General features: G+C 43.3%; 1 long non-coding RNA gene across 6 annotated transcripts in view; it reads right to left on the reverse strand.

The window, feature by feature from the left end:
• Positions 1–12,697, reverse strand: part of LOC126073658 (uncharacterized) — a 372,441-nt gene that overhangs the window by 84,829 nt on the left and 274,915 nt on the right. The gene's annotated exons all lie outside the window — the stretch shown is intronic.

Below are 12,697 nucleotides of genomic sequence, written 5' to 3' on the forward strand. Positions count from 1 at the left end.
TGCAAGATACATAAAACAAATTTTAACAGAACTGAAGAGTGAGTTAGACACCTCCACAATTATAGTAGGAGACTTCAATGCACCACTTTCCGAGAAGGACGGGACATCCAGTAAGAAGCTCAATAGAGACACAGAAGACCTAATTGCTACAATCAACCAACTTGACCTCATAGGCTTATACAGAACAATCCACCCAACAGCTGCAAAGTATACTTTTTTTTCTAGCACACATGGAACATTCTCTAGAATAGACCACAAATTAGGTCATAAAACAAACCTTTGCAGAGTCCAAAACATCGAAATACTACAAAGCATCTTCTCAGACCACAAGGCCATAAAAGTGGAAATCAATAACAGAAAAATTAGGGAAAAGAAATCAAACACTTGGAAACTGAACAATACCCTCCTGAAAAAAGACTGGGTTATAGAAGACATTAAGGAGGGAATAAAGAAATTCATAGAATGCAATGAGAATGAAAACACTTCCTATGAAAACCTCTGGGACAAAGCAAAAGCAGTGCTCAGAGGCCAATTTCTATAGATAAATGCACTCATACATAAAGAAGAAAGAGCAAATATCAGAGAACTGTCCCTACAGCTTGAACAGACCGAAAGTGAGCAACAAAAGAATCCATCAGGCACCAGAAGAAAACAAATAATAAAAATTAGAGCTAAACTAAATGAATTAGAGAACAGAAAAACAATTGAAAGAACTAACAAAGCCAAAAGCTAGTTCTTTGAAAAAATTAACAAAATTGATAAACCATTGGCCAGACTGACTACAGAAATACAGGAAAGGAAACAAATAACCCGAATAAGAAACAAGATGGGCCATATCACAACAGACCCAACTGAAATTAAAAGAATCATAGATTATTACGAAAAATTGTACTCTAACAAATTTGCAAACATAGAAGAAATCGATGAATTCCTACAAAAACACTACCTACCTAAACTAACACATTCAGAAGTAGAACAACTAAATAGGCCCATAACAAAAAAAGAGATTGAAAAGGTAATCAAAAAACTCCCAACAAAAAAAAGCCCTGACCCGGACGACTTCACTGCAGAGTTCTACCAAAGTTTCAGAGAAGAATTAACACCACTACTACTAAAGGTATTTCAAACCATAGAAAATGACGGAATACTACCTAACTCATTCTGTGAAGCCACCATATCCCTGATACCAAAACCAAAAGACACCACAAAAACAGAAAATTACAGACTTATATCCCTCATGAACATAGATGCAAAAATCCTCAACAAAATTCTAGCCAATAGAATACAACAACATATCAAAAAAATAATTCACCACGACCAAGTGGATTTAAACCAGGTATGCAAGGCTGGTTTAATGTTAGAAAAACCAGTAATGTAATCCACCATATAAATAAAACAAAAGACAAAAACCACATGATATAATCAATTGATGCAGAAAAGGCATTTGAAAAAGTCCAACACCCATTCATGATAAAAACTCTCAGCAAAATAGGAATTGAAGGAAAATTCCTCAATATAATAAAGGGCATCTGTACAAAGCCAACAGCAAACATCACTCTTAATGGAGAGAGCCTGAAAGCATTTCCCTTGAGAAAGGGAACCAGACAAAGATGCCCTTTATCACCGCTCTTATTCAACATTGTGCTAGAGGTCCTAGCCAGAGCAATTAGGCTAGGCAAAGAAATAAAGGGCATCTGGATTGGCAAGGAGGAAGTCAAATTATCTCTATTTACAGATGACAAGATCTTATACACAGAAAGCCCTAAGGAATCCTCCAGAAAACTACTGAAACTAATAGAAGACTTTGGCAGAGTCTCAGGTTGTAAGATAAACATACAAAAATCACTTGGATTCCTCTACATCAACAAAAAGAACATTGAAGAGGAAATAACCAAATCAATACCATTCACAGCAGCCACCAAGAGGGTAAAACACTTAGGAATAAATCTTACCAAAGATGTAAAAGACCTGTACAAAGAAAACTACAAAGTGCTAGTGCAAGAAACTAAAAAGGACCTACTTAAGTGGAAAAACATACCTTGCTCATGGATAGGAAGACTTAACATAGTAAAAATGTCTATTCTACCAAAAGCCATCTATACGTACAATGCACTTCTGATCCAAATTCCAATGTCATTTTTTAATGTGATGGAGAAACAAATCACCAACTTCATGTGGAAGGGAAAGAAGCCTCGGATAAGCAAAGCATTACTGAAAAAGAAGAAGAAAGTGGGAGGCCTCACTCTACCTGATTTTAGAACCTATTATACAGCCACAATAGTCAAAACAGCCTGGTGGTGGTACAAAAACAGGCACATAGACCAATGGAACAGAATTGAGAACCCAGATATAAATCCACCCACATATGAGCAGCTGATATTTGACAAAGGCCCAGTGTCAGTTAATTGGGGAAAAGATAGTCTTTTTAACAAATGGTGCTGGCATAACTGGATATCCATTTGCAAAAAAATGAAACAGGACCCATACCTCACACCATGCACAAAAACTAATTCCAAGTGGATCAAAGACCTAAACATAAAGACTAAAACGATAAAGATCATGGAAGAAAAAATAGGAACAACGTTAGGAGCCCTAAAATAAGGCATAAACAGAATACAAAACATTACCAAAAATGACGAAGAGAAACCAGAAAACTGGGAGCTCCTAAAAATCAAACACCTATGCTCATCTAAAGACTTCACCAAAAGAGTAATAAAGGACCACGTACAGATTGGGAAAGAATTTTCAACTATGACATCTCCGACCAGCACCTGATCTCTAAAATCTACATGATTCTGTCAAAACTCAACCACAAAAAAGACAAACAACCCAATCAAGAAGTGGGCAAAGGATATGAACACACATTTCACTAAAGAAGATATTCAGGCAGCTAACAGATACATGAGAAAATGCTCTCGATCATTAGCCATTAGAGAAATGCAAATTAAAACTATGATGAGATTCCGTCTCACACCAACAAGGCTGGCATTAATCCAAAAAACACAAAATAATAAATGTTGGAGAGGCTGCGGAGACATTGGAACTCTTATACACTGCTGGTGGGAATGTAAAATGGTACAACCACTTTGGAAATCTATCTGGCGTTATCTTAAACAGTTAGAAATAGAACTACCATACAACCCAGAAATCCCACTCCTCGGAATATACCCTAGAGATACAAGAGCCTTCACACAAACAGATATATGCACACCCATGTTTATTGCAGCTCTGTTTGCAATAGCAAAAAGCTGGAAGCAACCAAGGTGTCCATCAACGGATGAATGGGTAAATAAATTGTGGTATATTCACACAATGGAATACTACGCATCGATAAAGAACAGGGACGAATCTGTGAAACATTTCATAACATGGAGGAATCTGGAAGGCATTATGCTGAGTGAAATTAGTCAGAGACAAAAGGACAAATATTGTATAAGACCACTATTATAAGATCTTGAGAAATAGTAAAAACTGAGAAGAACACATACTTTTGTGGTTACGAAGAGGGGAAGGAGGGAGGGAGGGAGAGGGTTTTTTATTGATTAATCAGTAGATAAGAACTGCTTTGGGTGGAGGGAAAGACAACACTCAATACATGGAAGGTCAGCTCAATTGGACTGGACCAAAAGCAAAGAAGTTTCCGGGATAAAATGAATGCTTCAAAGGTCAGCGGAGCAAGGGCGGGGGTCTGGGGAACATGGTTTGGGGGACTCCTAAGTCAATTGGCAAAATAATTCTATTATGAAAACATTCTGCACCCCACTTTGAAATGTGGCGTCTGGGGTCTTAAATGCTAACAAGCGGCCATCTAAGATACATCAATTGGTGTCAACCCACCTGTAGCAAAGGAAAATGAAGAACACCAAGGTCACACGACAACTAAGAGCCCAAGAGACAGAAAGGGCCACATGAACCAGAGACCTACATCATCCTGAGACCAGAAGAACTAGTTGGTGCCCGGCCACAATGGATGACTGCCCTGACAGGGAGCACAACAGAGAACTCCTGAGGGAACAGGAGATCAGTGGAATGCTGACCCCAAATTCTCATAAAAATACCATACTTAATGGTCTGACTGAGACTAGAGGAATCCCGGTGGCCATGGTCCCCAGACCTTCTGTTGGCACAGGACAGGAACCATCCCCGAAGACAACTCATCAGACATGAAAGGGACTGGTCAGCGGGTGGGAGAGAGATGCTGATGAAGAGTGAGCTAATTATATCAGGTGGACACTTGAGATTGTGTTGGCAACTCTTGTCTGGAGGGGGGATGGGAGAATAGAGAGAGAGGGAAGCTGGCAAAATTGTCACAAAAGAAGAGACTGAAAGGGCTGACTAAATAGGGGAAGAGCAAGTGGGAGTACGGAGAAAGATGTATGTAAACTTATATGTGACAGACTGATTGGATTTGTAAACGTTCACTTGAAGCTTAATAAAAGTTAATAATAAAAAAAAAAAGACCAGACTTAATGGTCTGACTGATACTAGAGGAATCCCGGTGGTCATGTTTCCCAAAACTTCTGTTGGCCCAGGACAGGAACCATTCCCGAAGACAGCTCATCAGACGTGGAAGGGACTGGACAATGTGTTGGAGAGAGATGCTGATGAAGAGTGAGCTACTTGTATCAGGTGGACACTTGAGACTGTGTTGGCATCTCCTGCCTGGATGGGGATAGGAGGGTAGAGAGGGTTAGAAACTGGCGAAATCGTCATGAAAGGAGAGACTGGAAGGGGGGAGTGGGCTGACTCATTAGGGGGAGAGTAAGTGGGAGTATGGAGTAAGGTGTATATAAGCTTATATGTGACAGACTGACTTGATTTGTAAACTTTCACTTAAAGCACAATAAAAATTATTTTAAAAAAAATTTAAGAAGATTCAACAAAAATTATGTCCTATCCAATTGTTGTTTGCTGCGGATGATATGTATATTTTAAAAACGACATTGGCCTAATGTTTCCCAGGACATATTCAACAGAATACTCCAAGTTGAGCACAAATGCTTCCATGATCCTATGAGTAAAGGAAAAGCTATATTCTAAATCACCATCTTGTATCTCTGAGCAATGACTTTGGAAAGGAGGAATCTTCTTTACATTTCAACAAATAATATTACTAGGACACATTATCTGACATAACAATTAAAATTCACCCAAAAGAGTTGACTTCTCCCACTGACTGGGGAACCAGAGTGTTAGCCTGTTGAATGGTCACCATGAGTACTATTGGAAACGTTCAGGTTCACAGGAGGACCCCTTAGTTTGCTGTTGTTGTTGTTAGGTGCCATCGCATTGATTCCGAATCCTAGCGACCCATGCACAACAGAACAAAACTCTGCCCAGTCCTGCACCATCCTTACAATCGTTGTTATCCTTGAGCTCATTGTTGCAGCCACTGTGTCAATCCACCTCTTTGAGGGTCTTCCTCTTTTCCGCGGACCCTGTACTCTGCCAAACATGATGTCCCTCTCCAGGGACTGATCCTTCCTGACAACATGTCCAAAGTGTGTAAGACGCAGTCTTGATAGCCTTGCCTCTAAGGAGCATTCTGGTTGCACTTCCTTCAAGACAGATTTGTTCGTTCTTTTGGCAGTCCATGGTATATTCAATATTCTTCACCAGCACCACAATTCAAAGGCGTCAACTCTTCTTCAGCCTTCCTTATTCACTGTCCAGCTTTCACATGCATATGATGTGATTGAAGGTACCGTGGCTTGGGTCAGGCGTACCTTAGTCTTCAGGGTGACATCTTTGCTCTTCAATACTTTGAAGAGGTCCTATGCAGCAGATTTGCCCGATGCAATCGTCTTTTGATTTTTTGACTGCTGCTTCCATGGCCGTTGATTGTGGATCCAAGTAAAATGAAATCCCTGACAACTGCAATCCCTTCTCCATTGATCACGATGTTGCTCATCGGTCCAGTTGTGAGGATTTTTGTTTTCTTTATGTTGAGGTGCAATCCATACAGAAGGCTGTGGTCTTTGATCTTCATTAGTAAGTGCTTCAAGTCCTCTTCACCTTTAGCAAGCAAGGTCGTGTCATCTGCATAACACAGGCTGTTAATGAGTCTTCCTCCAATCCTGATTTCCCGTTCTTCTTCATATAGTCCATCTTCTTGGATTATTTGTTCAGGCTACAGATTAAATAGGTATGGTGAAAGAATACAACCCTGACCCACACCTTTCCTGACTTTAAGCCAATCAGTATCCCCTTGTTCTGTCCGAACAACTGCCTCTTGATCTATACAAAGGTTCCTCATAAGCACAATTAAGTGTTCTGGAATTCCCATTCTTTGCAACGTTGTCCATAATTTGTTACGCTCCACACAGTCAAATGCCTTTGCATAGTCAATAAAACACAGGTGAACATCCTTCTGATATTCTCTGCTTTCAGCCAGGATCCATCTGACAACAGCAATGATATCCCTGGTTCCACATCCTCTTCTGAAACCGGCCTGAATTTCTGGCAGTTCCCTGTCGATATCCTGCTGCAGCCTCTTCTGAATGATCTTCAGCAAAATTTTGCTTCCGTGTGATTTTAATGATATTGTTCTGTAATTTCCACATTTGGTTGGATCACGTTTCTTGGGAATAGGCATAAATATGGAACTCTTCCAGTCAGTTGGCCACGAAGCTGTCTTCCATATTTCTTGGCATAGACGAGTGAGCACCTCCAGTACTGCGTCTGTTTGCTGAAACATCTCAATTGATATTCCATCAATTCCTGGAGCCTTCTTTTCTGCCAATGCCTTCAGAGCAGCTTGGACTTCTTCCTTCAGTACCATCGGTTCCCGATCATATGCCACCTCTTGAAATGGTTGAATATCGATTAATTCTTATTGGTTTAATGACTCTGTGTATTCCTTCCATCTTCTTTTGATGCTTCCTTCATTATTTAATATTTTCCCCATGGAATCCTTCACTATTGCAACTCGAAGTCTGAATTTTTTCTTCAGTTCTTTCAGCTTGAGAAACGCCAAGCGTGTTCTTTCTTTTTGGTTTTCAACCTCCAGCTCTTTGCTCATGTCATTATAATACTTTACTTTGTCTTCTCGAGAGGCCCTTTGAAATCTTTTGTTCAGTTCTTTTACTTCATCATTTCTTCCTTTTGCTTTAGCTGTTCAATGCTCAAGAGCAAGTTTCAGAGTCTCCTCTGACATCCCTGTTGGTCTTTTCTTTCTTTCCTGTCTTTTCAGTGACCTCTTCCTTTCTTCATTGATGATGTCCTTGTTGTCATTCCACAACTCGTCTGGTCTTCGTTCACTAGTGTTCAGTGTGTCAAATCTATTTTTGAGATGGTCTCTAAATTGAGGTGGGATATATTCAAGGTCATATTTTGGGTCTCATGGACTTGCTCTGATTTTTTACAGTTTCAGCTTGAACTTGCATATGAGCAACGGACTGGCTGTTCCACACTCGGCCCCTGGCCTTGTTATGACTGATGATATTGAGCTTTTCCATCGTCTCTTTCCACAGATGTAGTCAATTTGTTTTCTGTGCCTTCCATCTGATGAGGTCCATGTGTATAGTCACCATTTATGTTGGTGAAGAAGGTATTTGCAAAGAAGAAGTCGCTGGTCTTGCAAAATGCTATCATTTGATATCCGGCATTGTTTCTATCACCAAGGACGTAGTTTCCAACTACTGGTCCTTCTTCTTTGTTTCCAAATTTCGAATTCCAGTTGTCAGTAATTGCCAATGTATCTTGATTGCATGTTCCATCAATTTCAGACAGTAACAGCTGAAAAAATCTTCTATTTCTTCATTTTGCCCCTAGTGGTTGGTGCATAAATTTGAATAACAGTCTTATTAACTGGTCTTCCTTGTAGGCCTATGGATATTATCCTATGACTGACAGCGTTGTACTTCAGGATAGATCGTAAAACATTCTTTTTGACGATGAATGCAACACCGATCCTCTTCAAGTTGTCATTCCCAGCATAGTAGACTATATGATTGTCAGATTCAAGGCTCATTTTTTTCCTCTCATGTCCTTGGTCACTCAGTGTTCCCAGGGACTTCAAATCCAGGTCCAGATGTTTTCCTTCTTGTTGCTAAGGCATTCTTCACCCTTGGCTGCTGGCCCAGTCATGCCATTCCCAGCCTTTTACCGAAGCCCCAGTCCATCCCTAATTCATGCCCAGCATGCTTCGGGGAAGAACAAAGCTGATTCCATTAGAGCGGGTGTATAAGCTGAATAGCATTACCCTATAATCCACCCATGCCTACCCTGCCAATGTACTTACAATCTTACTGCCCCCTCTTCCACAATAGCCCTCGGACTTGGGAAGCGGAGGAGCATTGCAAAACCATACCACATACTTAGTATAACGAGCAACACAGGAGAAGACATGGTAATGTGAGTCCCAATATCATCCAGAAGCCTGTCCACCAGTCAGAAGGGAGAGATTGCAGCCAGCTGGAGACAGGGTCAGTGGCCACACATTTGATAGAAGGGATATGTTGCTGCAAGTCCTGCAGAGTGAAAGGCACAGTTTGGAGGCAACAGAAGTATACATGCAACATTTAGTTTTTATTTTGGCACAGGACCCTGAGTGGCGGTCAGGATGTCAACGGCCATCCTACTCTGAAGCATGACCTTTTGTATTTGTTGAGTCACCCCATTCAGAAGGATGATAGCCCACCTGGTGTTGTTAAGTGTAGCTGTGGTATATCTGGCTAGCACCTCTAACTGTTTCTCCACGTGTGCAGTGGTAGCCTGGGGCGAGAGCTGGGACAAGGGGGAAGCTACCATGATGTGCACTGGTACACGTGCTGGGCTGTTAGAGTTTGCCAATTGCTCGGAACACTGGGGAGGGTGTTGTAGTATTAGCAGCTATGTACAGCCACCCCAGATGTAGCACCCCACCCAGTTGTAGGGCAGTTAAGGCCTCCTGTGTAAGCCACATGTCCAAAGACACCCCTTAGGCAATGGGTATGCCCCTGCCCCTGGGCTTTGCTTTTGCTTCCTTAAGCACCTATTGGCAACAACTAGCAGGATTCTAGCACACTGTTGTCGGGGATCCAACCCATCACCCTGACGAGAAAAGAGGTATTAGTCCTCTTCCGATGCTCCTAGCAAAGGGGAACTTGACCCTTTATAAGAACTTCCTTCCACATGCAGTAGGGTATTATACACTGCCCATGAATTTCTCCAACGTGCTGTACCTCTCTTTTGCTCCTCACCACAACTGACACCAAAATCCCAGTGGCACTCTCTTGTTGCTTTGCCATTGCCACAGGCCCTACCCGTACCTGTCGGGGTAACAGGCTATGTCCAGTTGGCACGGCTGACCTTGTATTAACACTCCTAAAGCCTGTATTTGTTTTATAGTGACCTTTGCCTGCTGGAAGGTCTCTTCTTCCTTTGTCTCTCAGTCCCACACTGCTCCTTTTTTCACAATCTCTGTCTCTCTTCTTATACCCTCACTTTCTAGAACTTTCCCCAATTTTGTTCTCCCTTCCTTTCTTCAGTAGCCTATATAGGGGACGTAGGGTGTGGGCTACATGGGATATGAAGTGGTGCTAGTACTCCAGGAGCCTGGCAATTGCCTGTAGTTGCTTCACAGTTTCTGCATGGGGGAAGGCTTGGATTTTATCTATCACTACTTCAGGCATCACTTGCGTCTTCCCCTACCAGATAACACCCAAGTATTTGACCAACAAAGCAGGCCCCAGCAGTTTTCCGTCGCTCACTGTCCATCCCCATGACTGAAGGTGCGTGACTACTTCTCAAGCTACAGTGTGTAAAGAAACAAATGAGTCAGAGGTCAGCATGACATCATCAATATAGTGGAAGATGGCCACCTAGCAGGGAGACTCCACTGCTTGAGGCCAGTGGAAACCACACCATGGTGTAGGGTGGGACTATGCATGTACCCTTTTTGGAGCACGGTGAAAGTCCACTGCCTCACCTCCCAAATGAAGGCAGACTAGTCCTGGCTGTCTAGTGTAGGGGGATGCTAAAGAAAGAATTAGCCAAGTCAAGCACAAAGTGGTAAGTGCCCAGTGCCTCCCCTTTTGCCCCAACAGCTGTGCGATGTTGGGTAAGCTGCAAACAGGGGCGAGTCACCTTATCCAATTCCCATTAGTCTACTGTCATTTTCCAGGAGCCATCCAGCTTGCACATTGGCTAGACAGGACTACCGAAGGGGCTCTTGGCAGGTCTCAGAATCCCCACTGGGTGTAGCTCCTGCATGCCCACAATGATTTCTTGGTGCCCACCAGGAAGGTGGTACTGCTTAAGGGCCCTGACCCGAGCTGGGGAGTGCAACTGCACAGGGGACCATTTAGTATCACCTTGTACTACAGCTTTTACGGGTCTCACTTGCAGGTGGAACTCACCGGAGGTCTACAACTCCAGCCTCAACAAGATATCTCTGCCCAGAACGTATTCTGGTATCAGGGCTAGTTAACTTTGTAGGCCTTTGGAGGTAGCCTTCCAATCTGCAGCACTAGTTTGACTTGACATGCCCTGACAGCCCCAGCCACATACCCATCAATAGCTGTTAGTGGGGGTCCAGTGTATGATCATTTCAATGTGTGGCCTTAGGTCCCCTGACACCCAGCAGAGGGATTCCTACACCTGTGGTGCACCTTGGCCACAACCCTATTCAAAGAGTGAGGGACACTCCCACCATTCCCTGAGGGGAGACTTAGGCTTGGCCTCCTCTCATGGGCTCCAATCAGTGCCTTTGTGGAACTCAGATCTTTTTTCAGAAACAATGCTACACCAAAAGAACACATTTTATAGAATAGACAGTTTGATGGAACATATGGCACAAATAAGAAGTGCCCTTGCTGGGAACTGCTGCCCTGATACCCCAGGCTGCTTTTCTGAGATGGATGGTCCAGGCTGGGGTTGTCTTGTCCCCTCCCATCAGCCATTTAAACCTATCCATTGAAGTATTCAATTGCCCCTATGTCTTGGGGTGAGAAAGAGTGTGAAGAGTTCATTCAAGGCCCAGTGGAAGCCTCTGTATAACATAAAAGGCCCCACTATGATTTACCTGCTGAGAACCCCCTTGCCTGTTGGCTCAGGAATCTCTTCCTGCACAGGTTTTAGCCTTGGTCAGGTTCTGGTAGGTGGGTCAACTTTCCTGTGCTAGCCAGTGTTTTCTGATGACAGTGGCAGTCCACGCAGGGAGGCCCAGTCTATGAGGGTGTTTTGAATCTCCATGGACAGTCCTCTGTTAAATTCAGAAGGTGGTCGATTGCACATCTCTTTACTCTGGAGTAGAAAGTGCTTCAGCCTCTGCAATCAGCTAGTTAAGACTGATCTGCTCGTTGGCCGTTTCCCACTCTCAGCATAGAGACTTTTCTGATGACTATCCTCAGAAGGAACAAAAATTCTCAGGAGCAGAACTGATTTTGTTATTTTTCTATTTTCCAGATGTTTCATCTCTGTAGGGGCTTGCTTTATATGTCAGTCCGAGGGTTTTCAATGGCCACATTGAATGGCCAGTCAATTAGCTATTTCCCATGTCACAGTTTCCTTGTGCCCTCAAAAAATGGCGGTAACTGCAGCAATTCAAATCAGGACTTGGAAGCAAAAGTTTACAAAGATGTGCATTAATACATCAACATCATCAGTACATACAATAAGGATTTGTAGGGGTCCCAAGGGACTTAGCCATAGTCAGGCTGGGGTAAGCATCTCAATGATAGTGACCTCAGACTCAAAGTATACCTCACTGGACTTTAATTGTAACACAAGGCCTTTGCTCCTTGCTGCTGACAAAGAAATCAGGCTTAATCCTCCAATAAGAAATAATCATTCTTAATCGTTTCTGAAAGAAGGTCTGGGAAAAACTGGCGGAGCCCTCACTCGTTTTTGAAACCACATCACCACACCAGGCACAAGCATGGGTCCAGCCCAGTTGCCTGGTAATCTAGAGGTGGGCCCCACTCTTTTATTTTCCCCTTACCATTGCAGCTACAGCTAGATGCCTGTCCAGTTATCTTAGCAGGGGCAACTATCAGGGAATTCCGAGGTCTCTTCAAGGTCACTCAACACAAGATATCTTCACGGACTTTTTACTCCCTTTTTTTCTTATTTTCCCTGCTGTTTTAACTGTTATTTGCACTGGGTGTTACAGGGTGTTCTCAGAGCCAGGGACCTGTTTATCCCCTCCAAGTAGCCGCAGTCTCACACTATACTGACAGAGCTAGCCAGGCTTCGCTGGCCACGTGGGACTTCTCCCACAGAAAATCATATCGGCTCGAACTCCCCACATAGTGGTCACTGGCCACCCCGGTGTTCCCCCCGAAGATGCCTCTTGCTTCCACAAATGGGACATTAATAGTTCAGTGGAGGAAGAATATGCTGCAGGCAAATCCTCCAGTTGCACCTCTGTTTCCAGTTGCCTAATTAGGGCCCCAGTGGCTGGCTACGCATTGGATGCCCCTCTCAATGCTGCCAGTAGAAGCCACCCCACACAAGCTGCCTCAGCAGGGCAATCTGGTTTTTGCTTTGGGGCCTCCCATGAATACCGCCATGTCCACAACAGCGGCCATGCAACTCCCACAACCGAAACACGAACAGCCTTCTTTTCCTTCTCAACATGCGAAGACTCTAGTAACTACAACAATCCCTGTGGCATTTCCAGGTTGTCCCCATACTCATGCACAGGTCCCCAGACATCAACAGCCTGGGCTAGTGGTCCCAGGGCATGCATCCCTGGCCACCCTGGGATTTTCCC

The sequence above is a fragment of the Elephas maximus genome, chromosome 3 (assembly GCF_024166365.1).
Source record: "Elephas maximus indicus isolate mEleMax1 chromosome 3, mEleMax1 primary haplotype, whole genome shotgun sequence".
Classification (NCBI taxonomy): domain Eukaryota; kingdom Metazoa; phylum Chordata; class Mammalia; order Proboscidea; family Elephantidae; genus Elephas; species Elephas maximus.